This window comes from Dermacentor variabilis, chromosome 8 (assembly GCF_050947875.1).
Source record: "Dermacentor variabilis isolate Ectoservices chromosome 8, ASM5094787v1, whole genome shotgun sequence".
NCBI classification, from domain to species: Eukaryota; Metazoa; Arthropoda; class Arachnida; order Ixodida; family Ixodidae; genus Dermacentor; species Dermacentor variabilis.
The window spans coordinates 46,709,342-46,734,309 of NC_134575.1; the positions used below are offsets into that span (position 1 = coordinate 46,709,342).

A 24,968-nucleotide genomic window follows, 5' to 3' on the forward strand; every position below is an offset into this window, starting at 1 on the left:
CTGTCACTATAATGGAAACTTCACTAAAAGATTCACCTTAAGTAGCAAGTCTATGTATATGAGGCGTGACGTAGAGTACAGAGCATAACCTGGAACAGGCACAAGTATTTTCTACTTATTGTGAAACCGGTGAATTTCCGCTGAAGACTAAAAGAAAACGTAAGTAACGCGGAAAACTCCTGATTAAGTATGTAGAATGTTTGCTGCACATTTCTTTCCGAGTTCGCCTAGTTTAGGCTTTAATTGGACTGCTGCAATGCTCCAAAAGGATGGTTAAACGAAACAGTAACAAACGGCGAAGATGATAATCTTACCTAATCCAAGGTAGGGAGAAAACTGAATAAAGCACGAAATTGAACTAACTAGGTCCCAGTGGTTCTTCCTTTGATTATATTACGCCGCGGTTGGTTTCGCTCGTCTGCGTTTCGTTTGCCCGGAACCACCTCACTAGAAAAAGGCGGGCAACAAAGCGTTCACGTCTACTTCCCAACTGATTCTGCGGCATTGAAGCTCCGGTGCGGTGAAAGCCAAAGCCTTGAAATGAAGTACGAAGTGCCCGGTTTCTACCGGGAAGGCAATTTTCGGTGGCTGAGTTTGCTCATTTCGGATGCGAAGCTTTTCATAGAGGCACTCCTTTACGTAGAGGCACTCCTTTACGTACCTCACATATTAAAGCGAAGGTTTTTTTGCGAACCCTCTCCAGATATTGCTGACCGTGACTGCTGCTGCTGTCTTGCTGAATAGAGCACGTGCATAGACAGACAGACAGACAGACAGACAGACAGACAGACAGACAGACAGACAGACAGACAGACAGACAGACAGACAGACAGACAGACAGACAGACAGGCAGACAGGCAGACAGACAGGCAGACAGACACAGACAGACACAGACAGACACAGACAGACACAGACAGACAGACAGACACAGACAGACACAGACAGACAGACAGACAGACAGACAGACAGACAGACAGCCAGCACTTGCGTGCAGGATCACGTGCTCGCGCCGGTTTGCACTGAATTAAATACACAGGCATGTGAAACGGGTTAATAATAGTTAACTTCGCCACTGCATTTGGCGTCGTACTTTGCGTACATGTACTCGGTTACGTGGTCCTAATTTACCGCAACGCCGTCGTTTTTTTTTGTTGTTTTACTGCGGCAGATGTCAGGGGCTCGGGGCTCTAAACTGGCCGCGTCCGTTACGCTGTTGACATGCCGCGTGGCGTCGTGTTGTCCGCGTTGCCACCTCGACCGGCCACCTTGTCACCTCACATTCAGTCTGTCCAGTATGGGGAAATATATAAAACAAATTGCGAAGATCCAACTGGAACCGATGTGAATCTACGTGAAGCGGGCCTATACGGCTGGTACGAAACTTATCGCCATGCGTACGCGCCTTTATTGTCGGCATATGCGAGGTGGAATCTCTTGCGATGTTTATGATTGTTAACATCGATATGTGAGCAGCAGTGGGAACTTTCGGTAAATGTTCGGCCGTTTCATTGCTGCACCTCAGGCCCCAAAAAATTATTGATGCGGTCCATATTGCTGACTGAATCCTTACGTTACTTACGCAGCAACTCCTCGACAGCGCCTTCATCTCTAAAGCTACAATACTGTAACACTTGTAACACTTGTAACGGTTGTAGAAACTTGCAAGCTCCAAGCTCGAATTCGCATACCCGATGTAAGATTCAAGTTATGTAATTTCAGTTTTGTGTAATTATTCTCGGCTTTAAAGGGCGTCGTTTGTGAAAGCCTTCTCATACACATTCCGAGCCTTCTATATACATCGGAAAGTTTCCCGTGCGTTGTTAATTCTAAAAAAAAAAAAATTCACAATCAAGGACTGAAAGAAGAACTACCTTGTTAGCCATCGTGTGTTTGGTCACGTGCCGACCACAGCAACAAAGTAGCCATGCATTTTTTTTGTAAAATTATCTTATTCTTACTCGTTCATCCGGAATACATAGACTGATTGGAACCTCCCGCCTACCGCCATCGTGAATAATATTTCTGTGTTTAAAGCTGCCATCCATCGCTACTGTGTAATGTAACTGTGTACGTTTGATCTTCCGCCCCCCCCCCGCTCCATTCTGTTGCCCCTTTGGACCTTCAAGCATACCTGCCAACCTACGAATATTGAAATTCGTAAAGGTCCCTCTGGCACAAGACCAGGGGGGGGGGGGGCGTGGAGGAGGGGGCGAGGAAGACGATGGTTTAGCTTCAGCGTGCAATATGAGGCCGAAGCAGGAAAGTTGAGACAACTGAGGCTTACAAGCAATGCATTGTGTTTTTTTTTATTACAATCAGTAATTTCGTGGATTTGCTGTCGTAGATTTCGCCTGCTTCAGGAATTTCTCTGTGTCAGGTTGCGTAGAGCAAGCACCCCTCTTTTGCCATTTAATTATAGGAAAACTTTCAACAGGAGGTTTGGAGGCGGAAAATCTAGACTCTTGCGAATAACCATTTTTCGTAAAGCTTTACGCAAGACTCGTAAAATCGCAAGATGATGACGAATTCCGAAAGTTTAGAGAAGTGCAAGAGAGTTGGCAGGTATGCATTAAGAGCATTCAGATGAGCAAATGACAGAACCCGAAGTTTCACCCTAAAGCAGAAGCATCGATTGCCGTAGCAAATTAGTAGACAGCTATAGGAAGTACGCATAGTAGTTTAATGGACCGCATAAACGTGTAAACATTCGCTTTGACCGCGGGAACTCGCTGTCAAATAGGTGGCGTGAAGAAGCGCGGCAGCGGTAGCAAGTGAATTGACCTTCGTGCTGCCTCTCGCTTCAACGCGAACTAAGCGGCGAACACATAGCGCATACGTACAGTACAAGTAGAGTACTGTACAGTACAATACTCACCAGTATAGTACTAAACACAGTGTGAACCACTTAGGATCAGTAGAGGAACACACACACACCAATATATTGCGGCTCATTACTTCTAGGTCTCAAGGAACATCCTATGTTCGCCATGTTTCGTTTGACCTATAAGCGAGCATAAAACCGGCCTCGTCAATCCGCATAAGTCCATCCATCTTTCCGTTCGGACTTCTCGTTTGCCTAAACTTCTATATAAGCGGAAATGACTCAGCACAACGATCCATTTGCTCGATCACCTTTTCCTAATAGTTCGTGAAGGAAGCTTCGGGGAAGGAAAATTGAAGACTCTTTTCTAGAAAACGAAGAGCCGCTGTGACGCAGGCGCCTAATGCAGGGAGAAAAATGCAGTCGCGTCAGATCTGGCGCACGTGATGAAAAAAAGAAATCGTTAGGGAGCTGTTAGATAGCGTTAGAGAGCGTTGGATAGTGCATGTTTGTCTTGAATTTGTTTTGTTCTTTCCCGCATGTGTAGTTGCAGTTATTCCTCTATGCAAAATATGTACTTGCCTATGTTGTTTTGTGCTTAATGATATTATGTACTTAAGGTACTCGTTATTGATTTGCTCTTCGTATTTAACTTTCTCAGTTAGCAGTAGTATATTTTTTTCTGTACTAAATGGCTTCTTGAGTGAAAAAGCCGGCGTCTCTAGCAGCGAAACGGCTCCCAAATTCCCATTGGCTGCGACGCTACGTCACAGGGTCACCACGTCACGAGCACACCACATCACGCGCGCACCTCGACGGAGCAGAGCGGCCGAAAGCGAACACCTGCTGCTGAGATAGCGCGCCAGGTATTGCGCGACGGGAGAGGGCATCGCCGCGACGTACCTCTCTCTCTCTCACCCCTACTGGGCTGAGCTGCCGTGGTTGCCGCTGCTGCTTCCTCGGTCTCTCGTCGCGCGATGCGTTGGTGGCCCTCTGCGTTTGCACCACAGGCTGCTGCTGTTGCTTGTTGGCTCGGGTAGCATGTTCCGCTACGGAGTATGAAGCATCTACATCGTCACCGGCCGCAACCTCACAGTAGGTGAAACGTGGTCATCCACGCCTGTACACCGCAGACGAAGTAAGCAAGCGGGAGAAGGTATCGAAACGAGCGAAGCGGTAGGCAGCGAAAGAGCTGAATGGGAAAGAAGACACCGTGGCCAGGGAAGAAGGCATCGTCAGCTTGACTCTGTCATAGACATTAGCGAACGCATTGCGTGAAAATAAGAGCACCTGATTTCTCAGCAATGTCATCCACATGATTTCGGTCTACAGCCAACATGCTTACGTAGAAACTGTAAAAAAAGAAAGAAAGAAAGAAAGCTCACATCAGTTTAATCGCAGAACTCGATAACATGCACCGCAGCAAAGTTCGAAAACGTTACTCGTAGCGCAAAACGTTTCTTTTGTGCGCTTGTTTTTTTTAATATTATTTGCATTTCATTTTCCGATCAGCGTTTAAGCCTTGTTCCTATCGTATTATTTATAACGTGCTTGTATACTTCAGCCAGAAGGTCCTAATGCACCCAGTGACTACGGGACCTCCTCCTGTATGTCACACGGTGCAATTCTACACAGTTTCGAACTATTAAAATAAAATTATGGACCACGAAACAATATTACTTTTACATTGTGTGTCCAGGATCGCTTTGTTACGCCTATTTTACACCCTGTTGATGACTTATTGTAGCGGGCAACGTACGTAAAGAAGCTGAGCAAGTGTATCGCACGCCTCCAGCGTGACCGGCGGCGTTGTCGACTTCGGCGCAAGAGGCGGCCGCCAGTGACTGCGGTCTTATCGATCCGCGGTTGCGCAATTCAGCCCGGTTCCCTTTTGCGTAACGCGCACCATTATCCTATACAGAAATGAAGACATCAAACACGGCTTAGAAGGTCACCCAAACTTCGTTTAATCTGCACCTCGCTCTATGTTTTTTGGAGGTCCGACAGCTGGGGAAGCGGGGAGGGAAGGAAGCGTGCTGTGCATGCAACAGTCTCTGTGGTCAGAGTGATTGCTGTGAGATGACTTTGCTCATCGCTGAAGATAAAACGTGCTGTATTTGTACAGCAGGGCTTTGCTGGAGTTATGATGCTATGAGACTCCGCTGAATTTCTTCTTACTTTCTTTTATATTTCTTTATGAGTCAATTAGTCAACGCAGTTTATTTTTTATGATCGTAATAGACGGCTCTTAGGTGGCTTATGTCCCACGGTCTCATCATTTATCAAGGAAAACAAAATGATTGATGTAATGATTGCGGACTTCGAAATGTTGGGAACAAGTACGTTACGCCACTGGCTTCTGCGTAACGTCGAATTGTTGTACGAATGAAGAATGATGATAGGCGAAGTGAAACCTTTCAGTTCGCTTCCATGCAGAGCAGTGACTTGTATTTAACAAAAAGGCTAAAAATGTTGAAAAAACTAATGTGACATTACGGTACGTTCCATAAGAGAATTTATGGGATTATAAACGGCATAGTAATGTAGATCAAGCGAGCGTTCCTTTTTATTTTTTTGCAACATGACTTTGTGGCGTTTAGTGTTACGATGTACGTGTTTATCTCCAACTGATGAGCTATTAGCTAAAGCTCATTACGAACTTTCTTTATTGGCTTGTTTATATAATATTGATTGCTAACGTTCGCAGCAAGCACAATATGTCATTGGGAGCCTGTGTTCAATCCCACCAACAGCTTCTCTTCTGAAGAAGTCTCAAACGACGCAACGTTGTAATATTCCTACTGACCTATCGGAAAGCGCCTGGTATGAGCCAAAGAATAATTAGCATTTAAGGATGCCTGCGCTGGCAACTCCAGTCGCCACGTCGTCTTATGCATGCCGAAGTCGAGACACCGTTTTGCACGAGTCAGTGTGTGTGTGCGTGGGGGAGGGAGGTGAGGATGGGGTGGCAACGCCCAACGGCATATCGTCTGGTAACTACAGCTACTCGTACGAAGGCGGCGCCGGCGGCTGCTGGCACCGCGTGCCAATGAATTAACCCTCCGCGCTGGCAATGGCCATTAATGGTGTCCGCGTGGAAAGGCCTGGTGCCTCCAGCCTCGCGAAAGCCGAGGCACTGACTGCACGGCCTCGCGTTTAGAACAAGAAAGAAAGAAGGTAGAGTGAGAGAGGAGATGGAGGAAGGGAGGACGAAAGGAGCAGAGGCTGCGTGGACGACGCTGCGCGGGGACTGCTAATGACGAGGGCTTTCTCGCAAGATGAAGGAACGGTGGGCGTGACCTGGGGCAGCCTCTTAATGGAGTGATTTGGTAATGAGATATACGTGTACGATGAAACAGATGACGCACGGAGATGCGTGTGAGAGAGTTTGTGCGTTTGTGTTGGTTAATTAACTCAACAACGAATGGTCAACGCACTCACTCTTGGGCTCGCTACAGTTAAATATGCTAATGCGCTCGCGTTCACCGTCGCGCATTCTCTATCTTTGTTTGCGTCTTCTCTTCTGGAAGTATACGCTACTGTTAGCGCTTTGTGAAGTGTTAGTTAATAAAGTTTATTATTGCAATAGCAATTATATGATAAGTCAAGGCGCATTTCTGCCGTCTTCGTCGCCTTGAGGTTCCGTATAAAGTCCAAGGGCGATAAAGTTCTTTCCGCACGCCGTATGCTGTATGTGCGAGTTAAAGCGTGTGAGGGTGAGCCGGCGATAGCTGCTCAATCTCGCACACACAATGGAGGGAAGCGCGGAGGAAGCGCGCCGTCTTCCGTCGCGCTCACTATTCTGGGGTGATGGCATGAGGGGGGGGGGGCGTTCTTCTCCGGATTGCTGTATTTTCAAAGTCATCTGCGACGGGGACAGAGTCTGCCGTGAGCTGTGTTGTCGTGGCTTAGTTCACGTCGATGCGAGAGGCAGCGCGAAGGTGATTTTTCTCACTGCTGCTGCATCGCTTCCTCACTGCAGCGTTTGAACAGCGAGTTTCCGCGGTCATCGAGTGAGGTGCGTTCATATTTGCTTGTACCAGTGCACGCGTGACACCATACCGGTTAATTTATTTAGTATGCCTATGTTTCCAAGTTTATACGGCCGATAAAACTACCATCCTTACTTGGTATAGCGGTCCAATAGTTTGCTATCGCAATCGTTGCTTCGCCTTTTGGACTAAACTGCAACTTTTTTATTACTATTATTGTCAGTACATTTTGAATGCGGATTTATTGCCGATGAGTGAAATGGAGAAGCCTAAATCATGCCGCCTGAAAGCTTTTCCAGTTGCACCATCATCGACCCTGCCCCACTAATGTATATTCCGTGTAGCACAAGCGTGACTGCGAGTGAGCGCAGTTGAGTGAGAGGAGAGGAGTGGAGAGAGGAGCCTTGTGTGACCGGGCTACTACAGTGAGATAACCTGCCGCGGTAACCCAGTGGCTGTGGCAATATGCTGCTTAACTCGAGGTCGCAGGTTCGATCCTGGGTGGGCAGCCGTATTTCGATAGGTTCGCAATGCAGGAAAGAAATCGTCAATTTTCAATTCAGGTGGGCGTCAAAGAACACCAGATGGTCCCAATCAATCAGGCAACGCGGGAAACTGTGTCCTGCGCCCTGCTTGTCGCGTTACCGCCGTTGTCTGCGCTAATTTCAAGAACGTATATTGTAGACATCGAGTTTCGTGATATTGCCCATCGCGCATAGATAATATGCGCCGAGGAACATTGCACTTTTGAAGCAAAGCTTTCTGATTTCGTTCGTGTGTTGTTGCAGCTTGATTCGGCTACCTTCCTTGCTTTCTCTTTTTTCTTCTTTTCAGAGTAGAGTATCTGGAAATATTATATAGGCCGAACTTTCAATTTGGTACATTCTATTACACGACGACAACGATGCAGGAACAACAACTACAACAACAACAACGAAACAACAACGGGACAGCAAGAATAACAGGAAGGTCAACGTCAACAACTACAACAGCATCAACATAAACAACATCAGCCCATAAGATTAACATGATCATCATCATCGTCATCAACAACAACAACTACAACACGATAAACAAATTCAACATCATCAACAACAAAAATCGTCATCAACAACTACAACATGATCAACAACTTCAACATCATCAACAACAAAAACCGCCATCATGAATAAAAACAGCCACGGCAGCAGCGTAGAAGGTTACCCAACATCGGCCAAGCTCCTGTTTATACACGTTCTTCGCGACGTCCGCCGTCTCTTTTCGTGCGTCCGCTCCTGCTAACGCTCTCCCGCGCTCCAATAAAACCTGTTTATATATACTCATCTCGTGAAAAATCCTTACGGCAGTATCGTAAACAACGTATGCGCTGAACTCATGGCACCGGAAGACACAGGCGAAGGCGTTCTCTAAGTGGCGAACGAAAATATGGATCGAAAATGCCAATTTGTAGGAGTGCACTGTTCCGGCAGGGGCTGTCCCGCTATTCCGCGTCTTAGCGACACGAAATATCTCGGAGGGAAAACAAATGCTCTGTTTACACGAGCGTATCTATCGGCGCTATTTATTCTGATATTTCCTTTTCTCCAGCGCACACCGCCAAGGAGGAGAAGTATCTGAGATAAGCTCACGCGGCGGACTGATATATAATCGAACAGAAAAAGAAAAGGAAAAACTATTTCATGCAACTGTGCAATCCATCGTTTTTTTTAAATATAAAAATATGGGAAGGACAACCGCATGCCACAAATACATTTTTTACAGCAGATAAACAAGGAAAATAAACCACACGCAAAAAGAAATCGACACGATTGAGTTTTTGTTGAAATGTAATTGAATGTCATGCAGGATTTTTTTCAAGGGCCCACAGTGTAGCACTTGGGACAGTTCGCCATCACACACGATGCAAGACGGGGAGGGAGGAGGAGGAGAGTTCACGCGAATTATCTTGCGTATACATACGGCATACAGTGTCTTTTGGAAGGTACGAGGGAAGAAAAAAGATGGTGTCCCGGTTGCAGCGTGAAGACGTTAAAAATGCACTGAGTTATACAAAAGGACGTAAGCACATAAAAAGAAAAGCCGTTCAGAGAACGACTCACTGCGTACAGAGATTTCCAAATAAAAATTATTTCGTTATTTTAAGACGTTCAGAATGAGTAATCCTCTACTGAAGTTCACAAATAATGGTGTTCCAAGTTTGTTGTCATTTAAGAACACTCGCTTGTGCATCAGCAAGCAAATGAACGTTTGTTTCGACTCCCGCTTGATACGATAGTAGAGGTCAAGTCACGTAGACAGTTCGTACGTAGCACAATAATGCCCAGTCAACGATGCTTGTGTGCCCGAAGTGAACATCTGAGTAGGCATAAGAGTCATGTACTTTACGTGAGTGAATTCTTTACGTACGTTGCTCGGATTTGCTACAGTAGGTGAGGCTTCGCTTTAAAAGCTTCAATCTAAAGCGGCCGTTAGTTTTGCTAAAGAACTACTACATCGTCACGGGTCGGACAATTTGGACACGGGATCAAATCCTACGGGGACAAAGTGTCCTTTTTAAATGTCAGGCGACATCGTCTTCCAGTCAGAGAAGCACAACAGTGACAATATGCCACGGATGCCATTATGAAAGCTAAACATGATACAATCCACTTTAACTCGTTCAGATGTCGTTACTGAAGCCCCATAGCGTTCCTGCTGAGTTTTTCTTGCATTCAATGGACTTTCTATTGAAGTGTAATTGAATGTAGTTCACGAATTTCGTAAGGAAATGTAAGGGAACTCGCAAGTTATCGGAGACGCCGTCGCGTGCAGGCTACGCTAAGGAATATAGAATATAGAACTCAGAATATAGGATTGATTTAGATTAGCTTAACCTGCGGATAAATCTGTAGCTACAAATGCGTTTCTGCGTTTTGGCCCCATCGTAACGCGGATTTCGTGGCCGGTAAAGGAAAACCCGAAACCTGCTGCTCAGGAATATTATGCCATTGTCACCGAGCAGCCACGGCCGCTATATTGTAGAGAAATTTTTACCTCAGGGCCTTGTACCTGTAAAAACACAGGAACAAAGAAATATTTCCTGCTCGACGACCTCTGCACCGATCTTGATGAAAATTGTTGCTGTTACAAGAAAAATGTTACAGTCTATAGAGTGTATCAAGTAGACGTTTTAACATAGACCCTCAGCCTTCTTTTGAAAGATTTTTGAATGTAGCAAAATAACAAAATGCTCGAGTATCAGGTTTACAGCTCTTTGACTGGAGAATAAGCTATGAAGCAACGATCCTACAAACAGCACCTGCTGAGGCATGTTCTTAAAGCTTACCGATTTTGGGCTCTCTTTAGAAAAGATTATTTGTGAGTGCTTGTAGAACTCAGCTTTCTTTCTTAAATGCAATATATATATATTTTTACCACGAAGCTGTTTATGACTAGAGATATTGCAGGAGTGGGAGTTGTGCAGCATGCAAGCGGTACAAATGCGCACACCACTTCAAATTGTTTTGGCGGTGTTGTAAGTATTGTTACATTTAACATGCATTTAATAGTGCACTAGGAATTGGCCTCGTACTAAAGCTTCCCCTAAACAGTGATTTTTAGAGAAGAACAACAAACAAACAATCACTCGCAGAACCCCCGCGCCAGTAAGACGTTCCATTTCGCAAAAACTTGCAGCCACCAAGCGAGTTCGCAACTGCATTCTTTTTTCACAGTGAGTCAGTAAAAAAAGAAGAAAGATAGCTTTGAAGTGCCCGGCACACGTTTTAGGAAGCACTCAGTATATGCTTACTACATTGCTCGCAAAGAAATCGCTGTATACACCACGAAGGTTAGCGCTTTAGCCAAAATCCTTTGGATGTTTACGTTCATTGGCTTTTGAGAATGCATTCGTGGTACAAGAACGACATGAGCACATCTTTGTTTACTTTTTTTGATAAGCATACGCGATGCGTGTTTGTGAATAAAAGAAGACGGCCTGCCGAACGATATATCTTTTAAGCACGATCTGTGGAGTATACCGACGGCTGCGGTACACTCGATAAACATTGAGCCTTTCTGGTTACGAGCACCAAATTTTAGGCGGCTGAGCTATACAAATCCGAAATATACAAAAGAAAACGAATTGCTTCACACATTAAAAAAAAGAAATCTTGAGTTCAGTCGGCGTGATAGTCGACATATTTTGCTCCGACATTCTTCAATCGTAGGAAAAGCTATTTCCCCGAGTACACCTATAGCCTTCAGGTATAAAATTTCGAAAACACGCTCTCTCGTGTCCGCTACCGCGCTCACGCAGGTAGCGCGACGTTGAAAATTTTACACCAACTGCTTACGTGTGTGCGCGCCTGCTGGGGCAAGAAAAGAAAATGAAGAAAAAAATTGTGCTACGTTGACAGTGAAAATGTGTTGCGCACGAGCTTTTGGGGATATTGTCGCTGTGCCCGCCGGAGTATGCCGACGGCCCAATGTCTGCTATCCGGACAGGGACGATGCTCCCTTGTTTGTTTGTTTGCGTGTGCGTGCGCTTGTGTTACTTGCGCTCGCGTTTGATTTACTTCTGCTCGCGCTTGTCTTACTTCTGTGTCGCGCTTGTCTTACTTCTGCTCGCGTTTGTTTTACTTCTGCTCGCGTTTGTTTTACTTCTGCTCGCGTTTGTGTTACTTCTGCTCGCGCTTGTGTTACTTCTGCTCGCGTTTGTGTTACTTCTGCTCGCACGTCCCACATCATGAGATATTCAGAGGAGGAGGATAGGTCGATGGACGTTCGCGTCAACAACACCGCAGGGGTAAAAGCCTCCGCCATATTGACACGATTAGCGTTCGGTGTTGTGGTAACCCGCACTGGATTCACACAGGCCAACAGCGAGCATAAAAAAAACGCTGCCACAATGACTGAGAAGGAGGGGGGAAGTGGCGTGAAGACAGCATTGGGCCTCGACTCGCCCTCTCATCTACTCCTTCGGCAGCCTGCTTGCTTTTTGCTGGTGGTTTCTTATTTTCGTGCTGTCATATTCTCTCGGGCTATGTCCCTCTCTTGTAACTGATACTTCCCTTGCCATTTTCTTCTAAAGGCCTTTTTTTTATCCCTTCTTTTGAATCGCGCAGTTCCTTCTTCAATCTCCAACCTCCTGTTGTTTATTATTTGTGATTCTTTTTTTTCGGGTACCGAACCTTCTTTATTTTTTACGTGCATATTGCGTCTCCATCTTTGTGTTCTTGGCTTTCTGATGTACTTTGTTTTTCTCATTGACTTTGTGATGTGCGGCGTCAGCCATCACTCGCTTCGCCCGTTCCGAGCAAACACGTACCCAGTAACGTGGCTCAAAGATCAACTCAACCATCTTTGTCCCGCCCCCACCCCTCCCCCCTTCTTTTTATCCTATCCTACTCCTGCCACTCCACATTTTTCCGTATACAGAGGAGAACAGTGCAAACAGGCCACTCCTTTTCGTTCCGCCTTCTACATTACCCCATATATTTTTCTCTATACCTTTGCTCCTCTTGCTTATGTTTTCTTCCCGTCTTCCTCGGCTCTCCCTGTTCTGCGCTGTGCTCGGTGTGTATCGCCGAGAGGCTTGCTTCCCCGCATCAAGCTCACGTTCTGTGTCCACACCGCTTAACCTGCTCATTATGGTCTCCCAGGGAGAAGCCATTTTGTCCGGAGAGTGCGCCGGTTAAGGGGGCCAGGGGGGGGGGGGAAGTTGGGGAGTCCAATACTCGTAGACAGACCCCCAACCCACACATTTTTACCCGGGATTTTTGTTTTGTGTTTCCTCTACTTGGGTGATTCGGTTGTCGCGAGAAGACAACGTCGACAACGGCGGGGGTTAGCTCAGCCGAGCAGAAAGAATGTTGTCGAGGTATTCGTGCACTTCTGGACAGTCTTTCTTTGTCGTTTTACAAGTTTCTTTGCTTTTTATTAAATAAAGGAGGCCAGTGTGGAAAAGAAAAAGCTGAGTGAGAAGCGGCGCTGGCCGAAGCAATGTCGTGTAGCGCTGTGCACGTGTTACGTAACAGGATAGTTTTTTTTGTTCATCTTCTTTGTGGTTTACATCACTGTACTTATCTAATTTCTCGAGAGACGGGTGCGGGAAGAGAGAGAGGGCTTTTCTCGCAACCCGTGCCTCAAGCAACAGCCGCCGTCTTGTCCCCGTTGCTGAGGATAGAGTGTGAGACGTAAATGCATATATCCTGTAGACTTCTCGTGCAGGGCTTCGTCTTTGGGCTGTCTCAAAGCAGCCTACGTGGGAGCGGGCTGACGAAGCTCTCGCGCAGCTTTGTCACGTTCGTTACTGGCACGGCGGCTTCAGCACTTTAAGCGCGTAGGAGGTCTCGGAAGGACGTAATGTTCGGCCGAAGGTCACGTGACGACAGTTGAGATAAGCAAAAAAAAAAAAAGACGATTCGTCAGCCCTTCCACTGTGTGAGGAAGGACGAGCAGAGAAGCTGTGGTGTTCTGCCTCAGTCGACGCATATATATATATACATATATATATATATATATATATATATATATATATATATATATATTATTACTATTATTGAAACACATGGGACACGAATACATATTTTGAGTGTGGAGTGATCTATTCTCATTATTTTATGAAGTAGTGACGTTGGCAAGTACCGCCGCATGGCAGACGGGAATTCCGCAATATCTACAACTTCACTGTGAACTGCGTGATCACGAAAAGCAGATAAAACTCGGCCTAATGTTAGATTCGTCTTAGCGGCTATTTGTAGTTTAATTTGTTTCGGGATTGTTTCGATAAAACAAGAGTCACAGCCGCTTTCTCTAACCATACTGCCCCCGTAGACGGCCATGCATTGACAGCAGACGGTAATTCTGTAACGCTTACAATTTCACCATGAACTAACTAATTATGACAAGTAAATGAAACTGAGCGTAATGATAGAGTCGTCTTGTTCTTGTCGGCCAATTTCAGTACGATTTTTTTTTTCGCAATATACCTGCATTAGATTGAAAGCTATAGAGCATTCGCGAGGACCTGGAGACGAACGTTTTTTCGTGTCGACGCGACCCGTAGACGGACGGACATAAGGTTGTTTCACGTGGCGCGACTGGGGCGAAAAAAATCGTTCTGCCGCGCACGTCGCAGAGCGATTTTCGCTGACAGCTACCGCATGCGTTTGCGGCAGCGCGATTTCCGTCGCAGCGATGGGCAAGGTTGCCCCCCGCTCACGAAGTATCCATGCCCGCGTCGTTAAGTAAAAACGCGGAAACTAGTCAAATATTCGAATTTTCCTATTATTATTCGATTATAGAATGGGTTCACCATTTGTTAACGTTTAAAAGCGTTGAGTCTTTACGACAGCTTGCAGATACGGCGAGTGAGGCGCTGCACAACACCGCAAGTATGAGCGTGCGGCTTGTGCGGCGTCGTTGGGGTGGCTCCGTTTAGTACACACTAGTTTCGTTGTTACCATGGAAGCCACAACTGTTTCCTGGATGAGCTTTTGCACAAGGACAAGCTACTATTGAGTGTGCATGTATAAGCATCTGGCACCATTTGTAGCGATGAAGATGTTGACGACGGCGGCGATCAAGTGGGTACGTGCCTTATGTTGTGGCGGCGTCTGCTCCCGACCTGGATATCGTGCAGCTTCTCCTTTTGACGTAGTAGTTCTGCGGAAACCCGCAAGGTGCAGAGAAGTAATGATTACAGGGAAAATCAGACACCCACTCGTTTGTAGCAATTGCTACAAGTCCCGGGTTCGAGACCCAGACCAGGATGAATTTTTATTCAACTATGAGGCTTCTCTTTCGAGGAAACCGAATGGGTTTCCTTTGTAGCAATTGCTACGAACGGGTGGATGTCTGAGCTTCTCATTTTAAACGAATTGTATAAGCGGAAGAAAAAAAAATGTTTATGAAGCTTCCAAGCCGCGGACACTGGTGGGCACGCCCTATTAAAGCATAACTAAAACTGGCGGGCGACGTTGCTCCACAGAGCTACCAACGCGCGGTAAAACAGGAAAGCGCCTATTTTGACGGTGCTTTGTTTAGTCTCACATTGCTCTTCCCACACCGCGCCGGTCGCTGCGACTGAGCAACGGCGCGACCAACTTGTTGGAATCCGGTCGCGGAGAGCCCACGACGTCGCGACGGTCGCTGAGCGACGGAATTCGCTGTGTCGCTGAGTGAAAATCGCGCCATGTGAAACAGCCTATAGACGGCCAACGTAGACGTAGACAACGTAGACGGCCGGAAGGTAGCTGTATACAGCTTCGCACCAAAAAAAGAAGAAAAGGCAAATTAACGAACAAATGCATCAGACGTGTATTTTGATAAGCTTGAATATCTTTCGTTACTTCATATCTGCTTTGATCTGGTGGTCACCTGTCCTTCTCAGTAGACTCAATGAAAACGAAGTCTACGTTCTAAAATACTATTCCTACAGAATTGTAAGCACCACGAAGCAGGAAAGCTGAATACAAGAGGTGATAAAACCTTTGGAAATGCGAAAGTATGAGGATTGCCCCCGGTGAGTTTGAGTGAAGGAAGTAAACTATGCAGGGAAGTAACTGAGGGTATATCTTTGTTTATCGGCAACATTGTGGAACACTTATGCAAAAAAAAAGCGTGTTTCTTTTGATCGCAGGTTCAGACATCTTACAACCAAACACTTTTGAAAGATTGTAGTTGAATATTTTGTTGGCGAAGCCACGTCGCATGCTCTATGTGGTGTTAATAAATAAACTCATTAGCATCATGGGCTATTCCCCTCGAATTGCTACGCTTCCTTTTGTTGTACTTTCGCCTATTCCTATACGCGGGAATGCCGCTAAACACTACATGAACGTCATCGTTGTACTGATGATGTGAGGGTTTCTTTGTAATATATCTAGTTGTTGTCATTTCTATACTGTTATGCCATTGTATTCGCGTCCAGTGCAATACACTCTTTCTCCTAGCCAATGGATTTGCGCCATATGTGATAGTGAACTTATCTTTTTTTCAGACCCGGAGGGGGGAGGGGTGGAGTGACGAACACAAGGATTGGTTCTTCCTTGTCCTCGTCAAATTTTGTGCTCACTCCCACCCACTGAGTAAGTTCCAACTCTTCCAACAACGCACATTGCTGATGTGGTTTTCGTTACAACAACAACAACATACAACGACAACAACATGCAACGACATACAACGACAACAACGACGTACAACAACAAGTCATAAGTCTGTACGGTGCATGCAGCAGTCACAGCGTAAGCTGGAGGAGGTGCTCCATAGGAGCTCCATTTTCGCCACCAGGCACTACAGGGTCTTCGCGGCGAAGTCTCTTCGCAGTCACAGCGTAAGCTGGAGGAGCTGCTCCATAGGACCTCCATTTTCGCCACCAGGCACTGCAGGGTCTTCGCGGCGAAGTCTCTTCGCAGTCACAGCGTAAGCTGGAGGAGCTGCTCCATAGGAGCTCCATTTTCGCCACCAGGCACTACAGGGTCTTCGCGGCGAAGTCTCTTCGCAGTCACAGCGTAAGCTGGAGGAGCGGCTCCACGGGAGCCCTATTTTCGCCACCCCGCACTACCGCGTCTTCGCGGCGAAAGCTCTTCGCGTCGTTTTCGCGAGAAGGATGTGAACTGTCCGCCCGGCATCGACGGCAAGCTGCGGCTTGTCCTGCTTTGTGCACAATGGTCTGCTTACCCCGATGTTGCTTTTGGCTTTCGTATTTTTTTTGCATTGAATACTTCATGATTTAGTTACTATTAGCGCAGCCCATTGTCTGGACGATTGCAGGGATGTATGCCAACTGTATCAAAAAGAACAACTATGAATTCACTAACTTAGCCAAACAATTGCGGATTCTTTGTCCTGGCACCTCTTCTCAAAAGAAATTAACCTTGATTTCATTTAGTTTGAACATATTTTACTGCGCACTATAACAACCGAGAACCTGGAGGGTGCAGCACAGTTTTATTTGCTTTCGTGTCATTGAATTTGAATGAGTTAACTAAATAACCAACCAATCAACTAAGTAACTTGGTAATTGCGGAATAAGCACAATTAAACTTAACTACTTTGAAATGCAGTAACAATTCTGTGATAATCGCTAGGAAATGCGTTCGCCACGCTACAAGAACGGCTAGCCTGACAAACAAACAATTTCGAAAATGCCAAAGTTATACGTGACAACATAACTACTGCTTTGACAAATCATCAACCGAAAATCAAAATTATTCAGAACTCTAACAAATGGCTTCTTCACTTTGTATTCAGGTTCGAGAATTTTCTGCGTCTCCATTTTCTGTTCGTTTATTTTTATTGGTGTTTAGCGCAGAGCACTTAGCGCTGATCACTTAACCCGCTTACCTGCTCGATTCATTAAGCCTATTATTCTAGCTCCAGTAATTCGCCAAATCTAAGCGACCAGCCAGTAAAGAAGAGAAACATGAAGCGAACAGTGCGCGGATGTTAAATAAACACCTTCACTTTGTCCCAACGTTCCGCACATAAACAGAGACTGCGTGACGTAATTGAATCGAGGTGCTTCCCTCGCAACGTAGCCTTTCTGAATAATTGGCCGTTTCAGTGAATCATAAAATCCTTTTTAAACCACTAATTCGGCCAGCTAAATTGATTAATGATTAGCGGCTGTCGGACAAGGCTGCTTTTGAACATAGAGCTTTGTTTTCGCATGCGTTCACACTTCATCTAATTGGCTGTAAACGTGAAATCGCAGATCCGATAAAAAAAGAAAGCTTAACACGGCGCATTTGTACTTCGCACCCAGATGTCAGGTGCGAACGCAGGAGCGACATAATGATACATAGTTGCAAACATCAGGTGGTTCTGAAGCCTTCGTTACGAGCGAAGGCTTACTTAGAGAGATTTAGTTTATTGGGAACAGCAGTTTACGGTAGGTAATGAGGCACTGTAAGTGGTAAGGGACTACATCTACTTAGGACAGGTAGTGACTGCGGATCCGGATCATATGAGACTGAAATAATCAGAAGAATAAGAATGGGCTGGGGTGCGTTTGGCAGGCATTCTCAGATCATGAACAGCAGGTTGTCATTATCCCTCAAGAGAAAAGTTTATAACAGCTGTGTCTTAGCAGAAACCTGGAGGCTTACGAAAAGGGTTCTACTTGAATTGCGGACGACGCAACGAGCAAGGGAAAGAAGAATGATAGGTGTAACGTTAAGGGATAAGAAAAGAGCAGATTGGGTGAGGAAGCAAATGCGAGTTAATGATATCTTTGTTGAAATCAAGAAACAGAAAGGGGGAGGGGGCATATGGGCACAACATTTAATGAGGAGGGAAGATAACCGATGGTCATTAAGAGTTACGGACTGGATTCGAAGGGAAGGGAAGCGTAGCAGAGGGCGGCAGAAAGTTAGGTGGGCGGATGAGATTAAGAAGTTTGCAGGGACAACATGGCCACAATTAGTACATGACCGGGGTAGTTGGAGAAGTATGGGAGAGGCCTTTGCCCTGCAGTGGGCGTAACCAGGCTGATGATGATGATGATGACTTGGGAACACAGAATTGTTTTCTATCCGTAGTAGTCGACATTGATGTCAGGATGATACTTGTTCCTTTTGAAAACCGATATCTACTGAGAGCAGGTAAGTTTTTTTTTATCTGTGGCTGTCACGTTTTCTTTATTAAGCGAACTGTGGGATAAGGAGCGCCAATTCTCTCGTACTAAAATTTCGTACACAGGTGTGATTTCGCGCGTGTATGCCGTTTTTGAAATACCACGGTTACGTGCATTACCCGCTTGTTCCATCCCGTAGAAGTACCAGTGCAGATTTTACGCGCAAGCGTACATGACCCGCCAGTCAAATCGGCTAACGTATGTTTGATGCCGCGAGGGAAACGAGCGCCAGAGGAGGAAGGCGCCTGGAGGTGGAGAAGAGAATTGTTCGCCGGAAAAAGCACGAAGGAGCGCTATGAGCGCGCGGCATGCCAACGCCACCTAGAGGAAAGTCTAGGTGGCGTTGAGCGAATCGTCGCGGAGGAGGAGGGTAGGTGGAGGCGCGCTGGGTTGAGCTCCTCTGGCAGTTGCTGAGGGTTCTGTGTGCGGTACGGACGTACCGGTTTCGCCTCGTCGTAACATTGTCCCCAGTATGTGCGAGCAAAAGCGTGCGACGGTGATCCTACAATGGCGGCTCAATCTCGCGCGCGCGAGGTTGGAAAGCGCGTAGGAAGCGCGCCTCCTTTCATCGCACGCAAGGAACCGGTGGGAAGAGAGGTGGCGGAAGGAGGGGGGAGGGACGTTCTACTGTGGCGGCTGCTGCGTATGGCGTGAATCGCGCACCTTGAAAGGGATCTGCGATGAGGACAGAGCGCAGGCGTCCAGGCTCACCGAGAGCCGATAGCTTCGTGTGCGCTGTACCACCATTATGCTTTCGCGTCACCCCCGCTCACGAATTGAAACGTCACTGTAACTTTTTTCTTCAGCACTGCCAGACTAAGTGGTCGATGCTGGTGCAACGAAACGGTGGCGCCCTCTGTTTCTCCTTAGGCCTCTTTTAGGGGCAAACACGAATCGCACCTTACGTCACCGTTCGGTTTCCCGCCGATACTCTATTTTTCGTCTGCTTCCGGCGCGGAAGCAGACGATGACTACTTCTGGCGAGCGTCCTAAATGAAACGCGCAGGTAACGCACCCAAGACTTGCTACTGAACTGCATGTAGCGCAATATGCCGCCTCTGCGAGAACACCCGAGCACGAAATGAGCCGGTGGTTTGGCCGTGAAAGCCTTTTGCACCGGTTGCTCATACTCACGCAATATCCGCTACATGGTCAGACCATATTGCCCCAATAGACTGGCAGGCCACAAACCGTGCTTCGGCGTTCGCGAGCACTTTCCGGAGCATACTCGAGAAGATCCTCTCTCGCATTTCGGTAGCCGACATTCTGCTGGCGTCGAATTTTCGATTGTGTCCTACGTGAGCTTAGCGAGGGCTCAGAACAAAAAAACAAGCAAGTGGAGAAGGAAGTTTAAAACAAAAAGAAGAAAAGAACAAAGAACGAAAGAAGGAAATAGTGAAAGCAGGCAAGCAAATGGGAAAGAAATATTAACAATAATGAATTAAACTAAGAAGATAAGACACACAGAAGCGAATTCTGAGTGAGTGAATGAAAAAAAGAATTAAAGGAAGGAACCAAAGCTGATAGAATGGTTGAAAGAATACAAAAGTTAAACATTGAAAGAAATGAACGCAAGAAAAAGAAAGACGGAACAAAGAATGAAAGATTGAATGCGCCAAATTACGAAGGAAAGAAAGACGTAAGACAAGGAGAATGAAAAAGAATTAGGAACGTTTAAAAAAATGAAAAAACTACGAAATACGGAATGATAGAAAGCTCTTTTGCAAGTGCAGTCTTGACGTCTCGTTAACGCGAGGAAAAGGGCGCTGCCTTCTCCGTAAACAGGGCTAATGACGCTTTACCCGTAGACTCTGATGGCAACTCGCGTCAATCTTTCTTCTTTAGGAGGCGCAAGAGGGATCGAGGCAGAGCAGGCCTAAAACGCTGATCCCGGAGATTTCCATCGGAACTGCAGTCGACGCGGTGATATCTTTCCTTGCCGTAATGCCTCCCCTGATGCAACGAAAGCGATCTGGCCGTTGCTTCGTCATTTCTATTTATTCGCCTAAACTGGAACGAGGCTGGGAAAAGCGCTAACCATTCTGCCATTTGTTTCGCTGCCTTTTTTTCCCTGACGTTCCCGACTCGCCGATGCAGGAGTTGCCCGGTCGGAAGTTGTGTGAATGCGATCCGTTGGGAGCAATTATTTATTTAAATTACCCAAATTAAGTGACCTTGCTTCAGATCTGCGTGCTTTGCTTTTTGTTTCCGTCAAATGACGCTTCGCGCATTCGGAAGCCCGAATCGCCCAATGTGGCTCTTAGGAAAAAAGAAATGACTGACGAATGTCGTGTTAATTTTATTGACGGGCTTTGAGAAGAAATTCAGCGTGAGGCACTCAGCTTTTAAATTTTAATCTCCTTGTTGAAGTCGTAATATTCGCGGTGACATTGAAGAAGACAGTTACCAGAATTGTCGAGAATAATCTGGCGTTGTAGATTTACACGACCTCGAACCTTCGCCGCGTACTTATGAAACGCACTTTGTTATAGTATCTTGTTTACGAGGCTTCGCATGGCAAATAACCAAGTGCCTTAGATGATATATCAAAACAGCCACTAGACATACATAAAGGGCAATGGCACTTAAGAGCCAGCCCCTAAAAAACAAATAAACAAAAAAGCGAAAATTTCAGACTGAGACATTGATCTGCCACTAAAGCCTCCACGGAGGTAACTTGTCTGCAGAAATGCGCACAAAGGTTGTTAGAAACTTCTAAAACGCTGTGCGCTGGCTGCCACGGCTACTAAATGTTCTACCAAAGTATTCTACAAATTTCGTGATTATGCATGGCCTATACGATTTTACCAGGAACTCCTTAGTTCCCTAGACAGGATGTACACAACATCTACTCACATGATGCTGAGGTTTACCACGATACGAAGATCAGGAGAAATGCAGTTTCTTCTACAAATAATGACGATAAAAAAGCCGCAATGTGGCAGCAGCTTATTCGTTTTGCTTCCGATCTGCGCCAATTGTGAGGCTCCTTAATCCAGGATCCCTGCGGACTTCACTGCCAGCTGGGCTCGCAATGCCACGTGTTGCTTGTCCGGCAGGTCTGAGTCGGACAGCGCGTTCGGGCGTGGGATTCGGGCTGTGCGGGGCAGGGGGATGGTGGGCCTATTTGAGCATGCCCTGGCGGAGTTAGAGGCACGCGTACTTGCCGCAGGCAGGGCATTTGTAGGAGTGTAGAGCAGGGTTAACGGCATGATGAAGGCCTAACTGCCGGAGAGTACTGCTTTGTAGTTGCCACACGCAATTTCTGCGTCTCCAGCGAGAGTTTTTTTAACGGGGCGGGAGGGGTGGGGGAGGTCGAGGATGGTAGAGGACACAGGATGGACTACAGTTCTGAAATAGGCTGTGATAACACCCCGATATACGTTCTCTCTTCCGCATGTGGACAGTGTTTGAAAACGGCAAGAAGGCTCCTACTCAGCGATATCGTAAATTGGCTGCGAAACTGTGTCACGTGTCACGTGTGCACGTGGCAAGTGACACGTTCAACCGGCAAATACAGGCTGACAAGGAAAGAGCGGGGCTTTGTGTTTTTGCTCACTCACACAAACCTGCCGAACTTGCAGGAGAGAGAGCGTTTAAGAAAACTCGATAGGTCAGTCCTGCTGCATGCAGATCGTCGTATGTTTGATGGAGGTGATTATGAGGCAGCTTAACAAAGAACGTACAATAAAAATTGTAATTAGTAAGCAAGAACAAAAGTGATTCATGCAAGTCCGAAGAGGAAATGTCAGAGAGGCGATAAGTCAATTTACTGTAGCTGCAAGCAAGAATCGGCAACGGATGGTGAAAAAAGGAAACAGAAAAGAAGGCTTACTGACAGCGGAGTGGAGAGACTGTCGAATGCTTAAATAATGAAATTCTGTGAACAGACGGAAACTTGTGATCATTACTTTTAAGGAACAGAAGAACACAAAAATGAACGAATGCCGGATGTTGGGCGTAGGGGAACGTAAAAAGCCACTCCATCAACGTTTCGCACCAGTGCCTTCTGTTCCGAAGTTCGGCGTGACAAGCAGCTGGGACAAGTCGTCTTTCTCTTCATCGCCACAACGGCACAGCGAAAACCGAAGGCGACGTCGCCGAGGGCAACCTGAGGCCTCGATACTGTCTCGACACGAGAGATTATTATCGGCGGACAGCTGCATCGATCGCAGACGACGTCGAGCACGAAGAATCTGGGAAGACGTGGCGTCAAAAAAGGTCGCCATTTGTCTGCCGGTTCCCACAGCTACGCTCACAGAAAAGGTCGCACGCAAACGGAAGTGCAGGAGAATTAAGGGCTTTGACAGCTCGGGCGTAGGCATCGTCGCCTGTATATCATAGATCATGAAGTGTCGTGGCCGCTTAGTCGTCCGCTCAGACACATGGTTGTAAATATTCTTTTCATTTTGAATCCATTTTGCGATTTATCTTTGTCTTTCACGAAGCTACATTCCGCATCCCCGTCTCGCCTTTTGCGGAGATCAGCCACTCAGTACGTCAGGACAGGTTGTAAGGAATTAATGGCATTGAAAAAGAAGAATTTTTGTGAAATATGGCTCTTGTCTGCCTCATATGGCATTTCATTGCAGGTATGTTCAGACTGCGCGCAGAGCACGTGTAGTTTTGGTGAAGACTGAATGTTGACTTGACTGAAACTGGTGAAGTTTGAATCTATATACAGCAAAACTGCATGCGTGTATAAAGAGTCGAAACATAAGCATACACACGCACGCGCACACCCACCCACACGCACGTATACGCACGCACGCATGTAGGCGCGCACACACAAGCACTGGCGCAGATGAATTATGCGGAACTTTTCATTAAGCGGAGTTGCTAAGTACTAGCGAGTGCGACGGACGCTGTGAACGCCCCATGGTTTCATAGGCACCATGCGCATGCGTGCGTAGCGCAATTCAAATTCATTCTATTCTCAAGAAGCGTTTACTTCCTCATTACCGTGCAGCCGCGTACGCACGATGGCGAGATTTCTGGTTCTTCTTGTTTCTTTCCACCGCACGGTTGGCGCCGCCACTAGCGCGGAGGCGAGCGCCGTCTGGTGGTGCTTCTCGTGCCACCAGCCGCGCTGTAACACACTGCCCCATCTGGGTGATGAAATCGTGCTTTGCGCAGGAGAAGCTGCGATTTCGCGTCAGCTAAACTACTGCACCATTTTCAGGCACAGTTGTCCGGGGCCGGGGCGGGGGGAGGAGATTTTGTAAGTGTCCACCTCCACGTCTGCTCCACCTCCACGTCTGTCCACGTCTGCTGCTGAAGTTCGGACGTGTTGGAATGGGGCACGCTTCAGAAGGAGACCAGCACCCACAACCAGTCAGCGCTGCTGCAGCAGGCGAAATGAACATATCAACTAGGCGGACACTTGTGCACTAGCAGAATACTATCTAAACCCCAACCCCTAAACGCTTGTCACCTGACCGGGTACGGACGTGTTAGAACGTATGAGAGTGCGCGTTCTTCGCCAAGCACGTGACCACGGACAGAGATTAGCTTGACGAAACGGACTTGTAGACTTCGCAATTCGGCCTAGGAGGCGCTGCGGACGCTACTGAGAGTGGCGCCGCTGGTGGCAGCAAGGGTAAATATCGACAGGCAGCGCGGTTGCCTATAGGCGTGTTCTGTACGGCAGTACGGGCTGTGACATTGTGTCTGCCGTGCACTTCTCTCCAAAAGCCAGCCGTTCAGTGCCACGATAGCCTCGAAAACACGAAGGGCCGACAACCGCCCGTGACATTGCACATATTTTCGGGCAGGTACCGCAAAAAAAAGAAATACAAGCGCTCAACGCTGCTATGGTTGTCAGCGGCAAGTAAGTAGCGCTTGTGTGCTTTCGCATGCCAAATTAGTTAACTTTATTGAATGTCAAGTTTTTATCCCCGTTGCGTAGTCAGTCGAGAGGGCTCTCGCATGTGACACGTGTCGATTATTAAAGGGAAAACTTCGGCTCTTAGCCTGCGCTGGGTGCCGCCGCTGAGCGCTGCAGCGAACGGTGCAGTGAACGGCATGATGCGATGCTATATCACTGCATGTTAACTATGAATGCGAAGGAAGAGGCAAAGCATTCGTCAAAGACTAAAAGCAAAAATAAAAGCGTGAATAAACTTTAACCATCGCATAAAAAAGTTTTACCATCGCGTCGTGTGACACATCTACCGTGACGCCTTTGAAGTGTCGAAATCTATGACGAAGTTGTAGCCCTGTCACTCAGGCAGCACTTTGAAGCGCTGTCAATTCCAGTACAGCTCGGGTTCTTCCACTCGGACACTTTCCGACCACGGTGTTGCACCATCCAGATCCAGCGGATCGGAATCGTAGGCTGTCAAATGCACCGTAATGCTGAGCGACCTCAACCAACTCAATCCGGTATGGTGGACCGCACAACAGCTTTCATTCTCGATCGCTACCGAAAAAAATGTCATCCGTGTCGGGCTTCATCGCAATCGAAAGTACCCCAGTTTCACGCAGTCAAAGTCCCCCTGTTTCACCGGTATTAAAGAACGACGGAGAGCCAAAG

At 46.8% G+C, this 24,968-nt stretch overlaps 1 protein-coding gene across 2 annotated transcripts in view; it reads left to right on the forward strand.

Annotated features, from left to right (window-relative positions):
* Nmdar2 (glutamate ionotropic receptor NMDA type subunit 2) overlaps nucleotides 1-24,968 on the forward strand; it is a 218,936-nt gene that overhangs the window by 46,741 nt on the left and 147,227 nt on the right. The window contains exon 2 of one of the 2 annotated variants that reach the window (XM_075702104.1): nucleotides 15,797-15,884. The exons of the other annotated variant lie outside the window; for it this stretch is intronic. The gene's annotated coding sequence lies outside the window, so the exon portion shown is untranslated. The remainder of the gene's footprint in view (nucleotides 1-15,796; nucleotides 15,885-24,968) is intronic. 2 annotated transcript variants of the gene reach the window in all.